Below are 7,492 nucleotides of genomic sequence, written 5' to 3'. Positions count from 1 at the left end.
TTGCCCAGTGTCATTCAGCTCCTGATCTCATTACTGCCTTGGTTCAAATATGGACGGAACAGCTGAATTCCAGAGGTGAGGTAAGAGTGACAGCCCTTGACATTAAAGCTGCTTTTGACTGAGTATGGCATGAAGGAACTCTCGCAAAATTGGTAACAATGGGTACCGGGGGCAAACACTCCGCTGGTTAGATTCATACCCGGCATAAAGAAAGATGGTTCTGGTTGTGGAGGGTCAGTAATCTCAGCTCCAGGACATATCTGCAGGAGTCCCTCAGGGTAGCTCCTCGGCCCAACAATCTTTAGCTGCTTTATCAATGACCTTGCCACGGTCAGAAGTGGAACGTTTGCCGATGATTGCACAGTGTTCAGCACCATTCGCGATTCCTCAAGTATTGAAGAAGTCCATGCTCAAATGAAACAAGATCTGCACAACACGCAGGATTGGGCCGACAAGTGGCAAGTAACATTTGCGCCAGACAATGACCATCACCAACGAGAGACATTCTAACCACTGCCCCTTTACATTCAACAGCATTACCATCACTCCATCTCCCACTGTTACCATTGACCAAAAACTCAACGGACTCACCACATAAACACAGTGGCGACAAGAACAGGTCAGAGACTCGGGTACTGTGACAAGGAACTCACCTCCTGGTACCTCAAAGTCTATCCCCCATCTACCAGGCACAAGTCAGGAGTGAGATGGAATACTCTCCACTTTCCTGGACGGGTGCAACCCCAATGACACTCAAGAAGCTCGACAGAATCCAGGGAAAAGCAACCTGTTTGATTGGCACCACATCTACAAGCATTCAATCCCTCCACCGTCAGCCATCAGTAGCAGAAGTGTATACTATCTACATGGTGCTCTGCAGAAATTCACCGAAGCATCTTAGACTGCACCTTCCAAACCCACGATCACTTCCATCCAGAAGGACAAGTGCAGCAGGTACTTGGAAACATCACCACCTACAAGTTTCCTTCAAAGCCACTGACCACCTTGCCTTGGCAATATATATTTGTTTCTTCACAGTCATTGGGCCAAAATCCTGGAATTCCCTCCCTAATGGCATTGTGGGTCAAAAACCCACAACAAGTGGACTGCAGCGATTCAAGTAACCAGCTCAGCACCATCTTCTCAAAGGCAAATAGGGATGCCCAAGTCACACAAATGAATTTTAAAAAAACAATTGAAGGAATCACTGAGGATGGAAAAGACACAAAATGTACTCTGTGTTGAGGATTTCAATGTTCACCATCAAGAGTGGCTCGGTGGCAGTACTACTGATGGAGTTGGTTGGGTCCTAAAGGACATAGCTGTGAGCCCGGGTCTGCAGTCGTTGGGGAGGGAATCAACAAGAGGGAAAAACATACCTGAGCTCATTCTTACCAATCTGCCAGTTGCAGATGCATCTATCCATGACGGTATCAGTAAGAGCAACCACAGTATAGACATTGTGGAAACAAGTCCCACCTTCAAATTGAGAATAACCTCCATCGTGTTGTGTGGCAGTATGACCGTGCTAAATGGGACAGACTTTGAAACGATCTAACAGCTCAAGACAAGGTGTCCATGAGGCACTAGGCCCCCAGGAGCAGCAGAACTGTGCAGTAGCACAATATGTAACCTCATGGCATGACATATCCCCCACGCAACTATGACCATAAAGCCAGGGGGTCAATCCTGATTCAATGGAGAGTGCAGGAGAGCATGCCAGGAGTAGCATCAGGCCTGCCTAAAAATGAGGTGCCAATCAGTTGAAGCGACCAAACAGCAAACTTGCATGTCAAACTGTATAAGCAGCAAATAATAGAGCTAAGTGGTGCAGCAACCAAAAGATCAGATCTAAGTTCTGCATTCCTGCCACATCCAGTCGAGAATGGCTGTGGACAATTTAACAACTCACTGGAAGAGGAGGTTCCACCAGTATTCCCATTGACAATGATGGAAAAGCGTAGCACATCAGTGCAAAAGATAAGGCTGAAGCTTTCTCGGAGCTAAATATTCAAAGTCTTACATCCAAACGAAAAGACAGGCAAGTGGGCAGGGGTTGCCTGATCAGTAAGAAATGAAGTTAAATCAATAGCATAAATGAAGTGGAGTCAGATAATGTAGATTCACGAAGGTAAAAGCACCATAATGGGAGTTATCTAGAGACCTCCAAGAAATAGTCAAGATTTGGGGCATAACACACATGAGGAAATAGAAAAAGCATGTAAGAAAAGCATGGTTACAGTAATCGGGGGGATTTCAAAATGCTGGGGTACTGAGAAAATAGGGTTGACAGTAGATTGCAAGAAAATTAATCTATGGAATTTCTGGAAGATAGCTTTTCAGAGCAGCTTGTGGACCCCAGTAGAGAACAGGCAGTACCAGATTTAGTGTTGTGCAATGAGGCAACCTTCATAAGGGAGATTAACTTGAATGAACGCTGAGGTGGCAGTGACCCTAATATGATAGAATTTACTTGGCAGTTTGAGAGAGGGAAGGTGGAATCAGATGTAACTCTATTACAGCTAAATAAAGGCAACTACTGAGACATGAGGGAGAAGCTGGAGAGAATTGACTGGGAGAAGAGCCTAATAGGACAGATAATGGAACAGCAATGGCAGGGGTTTCTGGGAGTTATCCGGGTGACACAGCAAACATTCATCCCGAGGAGAAAGACACGTATTAAAGAGGGCATGAGGCAATCATGGCTGACTCGGGAAGTCAGGGACAGCATAAAAGCAAAAGAGAAATCACATCATGTGGCAAAGTGCAGAGGGAAACCAGAGGATTGGGAAGCCTAGAAACACCAATGGAGGATAATGAAGAAAGAAATAAGGAGGGAGAAGATTAAGCATGAGGGAAAGCTAGTCAGTAATATTAAAAACAAGATTGCCAGAGTGTTTCGAGATATACAAAGTTCAAAAGAGGCAAAAGTGGACATTGGGCCGTTGGAAAATAAGGCTGGCAGAATAGTTACGGCTAACAAAGTAATGGCTGAGGAGCTGAATAAGTACTTTGCATCAGTCCTCACGGTGGAAGACACGAGCAATATCCCAAAACTTTAAGAGAGTCAAGGGGACAGAGATGAGTACGATGGCCATCACCAAGGAGAAGATGCTGGAAAACTGAAAGGTCTGAAAATAGATAAAACAACTGGACCAGATGTACTACTCCCCAGAGTTGTGAAGGCAATAACTGAAGAGATAGTGGTGGCTTTAGTTGTGAGCTTTCAGGTATCACTGGACTCAAGGCGGGTCCCAGAGGACAGGAAAATTGCTAATATAACCCCCCAGTATAAGAAGGATGTAAGGTAAAGGAAGCTATCAGCTGATAAGCCTGGCCTCAGTCGTTGATAAATTGTTAGTTAATATTACTGACAAAATGTTACCAACTGGTTACTTCAATTCCAATGCAATCTTTACAAACAGACCAAGTACCTTTCAGGTGACAACAACTTTTCTAATAACTTTTCTCAATCTCTCTCTCTCTCTCTCTCCTTGTTTTTCGTTAAACAATGGAGGGAGGGCTGGAAACACCACAGTGATGTAAGATATGTGTAATAAGTGAGGCATTGACTTGTAGACTCCTCGCAGTGAAGCAACACATTCACTGCATCATAAACATAAAACAACATTTCAACCCCACTCACACCCAGCGTGACAGAAATAAAATGTGGATTGGTTGGACAGGCTGGGTTTGTTTCAGCTGGAGTTTGGGAGAGTGAGAGGTGATATGACTGAAGTGCATAAGATCCTGAACGGTTTGAGAAGGAGGATGTGGAAAGGATGTTTCACTTGTGGGTCATTCCTGAACCAAAGGGAACTGCTTTAAAATTGGGTTTATGCTTTCAGGACAGGGCTGACGAGATTTGTTTCCTCTCAGAAGGCTGTGCAACTTTGGAACTCTCTGCCGCAGAAGGTGGGTGCACTGAGTATTTTAAGACACAGGTTGATAGATTCTCGTTAAGGGGCGTTGCGGGGAGATGGAATGCAAATCACGAACAGATCAGGCCTGGTCTTTTTGAATGGTGGAGCAGGCTCGTGGGGATGAATGGTCACCTTCTGATTCTCTCTCACATGATCATAGGACTGAGAGCTTTGTTTAAAATACATTCACTGGATGTAGTTACCACTGGCTAGGGCAGCATTTATTACCCAGCCAGCAGGTAAGAGTCAACTACATTGCTGTGGGTCAGTAGTCACATGTGGGCTAGACCAGGTAACAATAGCAGCTTCCTTCCCTCAAGGACATCAGTGAACCCAGGTGGGTTTTTCCTGACAATCGACGATAATTCATGGTCATCAAAAGCCTCATATGTCGAGATTTACACTGAATTCAAATTCCACATCTGCCGTGGTAGGATTTGAATCAGGGTCCCCAGAATAATAACGGTTCAGCAATGATACCATGAGGCTGTTACCTATCTACAAAGGGAGAGTTTTAAGTTTGGAAACCAAAATCTTGATCAAACAAGTGGATGTTAAGGAGAGCCCATGAAATGGAGGAGAGTCGAAGGGAATAGGGGAAGAGAATTATCAAGCTTGGATTCAAGGCAGCTGAAACTAAGGCCACCAACAGGGAGGAGAATAAAATAAGAAACTGTCAAGCAGCTGGAATTGGATAAGTGCAGATACCTCAGGGAGGTGTGGAACTACACGGATGGACAGGGTGAAGGCACGGGTAGGTTTAGAAGCAGCAAACCAAATTTTGAAATTATCTTTCTGAACGCAATGCAGATCAGGTTAAACCTGAGGTAGATGTCTTACGCAACTTGCTGTAAGGACACAGACAGTAGAATCTGAGATGATCATGAGGAAATGGAGGTAGCATTTTGGAGACAAGCTTGGACTGTATTGGAGTAGTCACGCTGAGAGGGATCAAATGTTGGATGGAGGGTTTCAGCAGCTGATGGACTGATGCTGAGGAGAGACAGTGAAAACTGAGCAAGTGACCATTGCCTAATAGGACAGAGAAACTGATCATCACCAGAAACTGACTGACCACATGGCTGTCAGTGAATCCAACACAAGTGAATGGAACATTGCCCAGAGCCAGTTTCTGAAACATTCAACACAACCAGGAAATTGAAAGTGAATAATTAGCTGAAAACAAGGCCACTGCTCTGTTAGAGTCAAAACCATTCAATGTTGAGTTACTTAACATTACTGATTAACAGAATAGTCTAATCTGCAGAAAGTACTCTCCCAGAATCATGGTAAAAGGGAAAATAAAAAAGCAGTGACATAATGAAACAACTGCTTGTATGAAAACAGCTCAGACCAAAGGGGCGGAATCCTCAACAAACTGACAAACGCAGATACCATCAGATTTGTAGACAGAGATTGGAATTCTTTGGAAAAACCGTTCCCTGCTGATGGTGTGTGCTGGAAACCATTCTCAGTGTGATCTGCCACTTCTTTCCTTTGAAATGAATTTTTGCTTGCCCTAAGAAAAGCAGGCGTATTGCTCACTGGCCCCCTGATTTACAGACAAAGGAAACCTGATAAGGGTCTCTCAGACAAATTAAGCGATTAGCGACAGTCCATTGCACACAACAAGAGTTTCGAATATAACAGATTCTAGTAAAACCAACAATGCAACGAAAAAGGCCAATTAATCTTTACACTCATGCAGCTTCTCTCAATCAAATAATCCGGGTCAATTTCTAAACGTTTTTAAACTAGTCATATCAAGGTATACATATTTGTTTCCTATCCTAATTTCCTCCAAAAATATCTGATTATTCTTTTGAAAATATATTTTAGATGTTCAATTAATAATCACAATTTATTTCAAATTATTCCTAGTGCAGAACAACTTGCAAACTAAAATATTTTTTCATGTCAATATGGACACTCTATAACAAAGTTTTCAGTTCAATCATATGTCCAAATATTGTTTCGGTTCATTATTGCAGTGAAGCTAAAATTAAAGTCTGTTTTTTTTCTGATATCCTTCCATTACTTTATGCCCTGATTACAATGCATGGTCTAACAGTTGACAAGCATTGAATAACATTGAATTTTCAATGCAAGAACTGGTACAAATAATCACATATTATTGAGCTCATTTATGGTTGTTGATTTCCGGGATTATTTTCACAGTATGATCACGTTAATTTCACTTAAATACTGACAGTAGAATTTTCACCTCTATAATTATGTCGAGTGAATCTCAAATTATTCTTATTTCAAGTAAAACCAAATTAACATTTTGTTCTGTTTTATTCCAGGAATGACGGAATGTTACATTATTATGAGAAACAGGAACAAGTGAAGATGGTGGCTCTCAGATGTGAGGCCTTAAAGCCAAAGGGCCAGATCGTAGTTATAGTGGGGGAGGTACCTAGTGCCCCGCTCTCCTCAGAAAGCAGTGAAGATGGTGACACTGACTGGAACGGGTTAGATGATACAGCTCCCATGCATGGACAGAGGAACGGCCATGGATGGTATGGCCCACCATTCTGTAAGGCCCGGAAGGCAGTGTCTATGGCACCACTGGGCATCAAAGCTCAAACTTGGACAGACGGGAGGGGCAGCGAATGGAACTGACAGAAACCAAACCTGAACCGTTCACCCGCTGAACGACAGATGTTGGTGAATGAACACCGAGCCTGGTAGAGAAATGGTAATAATGGGCCTTATTGGGAGAATATGGATGAATTAGTAGAGGTACACAGTCTCAACAATGATGATGTGCATACCCTCCTTCAAGCCAAGATGCCCTGACGTGTACAGCAGAACCTGTCGCTGCAATGAGAGGTTGCGGGTGTGACCCGGTTCCCCCCAGAGCACAGCCGATCAATGGCTCCAGGCAATTACAGATATTGCAGGAACACACTGGGGAAGAGGACAGACTGAATGGGCTAAAATAACCTTGGTGACTCAGGGACCCATGGGTAATACAGAGGATAATACAGAGAGGAAGCCTGAGGTGTGTAAGGACCACAGGGGATTAGCAAACCCCATCCTGCGATGATGAAATCAGTTTGATGTATTTAAAATGGTACTACATTTAACTGTAATTATAAACATGGGACTCCCAGTGGGAGATAATTCTAACAACATTCTGAATTGAACCACAAAGCTGCAACTGCAATGTGGTAACTGGGCCCGGCCCAGGGATTGGAACTGAGACATTTGTGGACTGTGATCTCAAAGGAAGGGAGCAAACACAATTCTGACAGATTAGTTCTCAAAGATGAGTAGCAGGTTTGAGACAAGGCAGGTGGTATGCCATCTTGCACTTAGCTTAATTGCATTTCGCTTAATTGCATTTCTTATCTACAGTCGTATTTTGCAAAGTATAAAGAACTGCGTGTTTTTTTTCCATGGTTGGGGAGTTTTATCCTCGTTGATCACAGTTGCTGCTTCTCGCTCCCCAAATCAAATCATAGGATCTATAACAAAACAATAAACTGCAGCTGCTGGAGATCTGAACCCCAGAAACAAACTGCTGGAGAATCTCAGCAGTTCTGAGGGCATCGGTGCAGAGA

The sequence above is a fragment of the Chiloscyllium plagiosum genome, unplaced genomic scaffold (assembly GCF_037043375.1).
Source record: "Chiloscyllium plagiosum isolate Xiang-an unplaced genomic scaffold, Cpla_swu_hap1 HiC_scaffold_42, whole genome shotgun sequence".
Lineage (NCBI taxonomy): Eukaryota > Metazoa > Chordata > Chondrichthyes > Orectolobiformes > Hemiscylliidae > Chiloscyllium > Chiloscyllium plagiosum.
The sequence above is the reverse complement of the archived record's forward strand: the minus strand, read 5'-3'. Positions refer to the sequence as shown.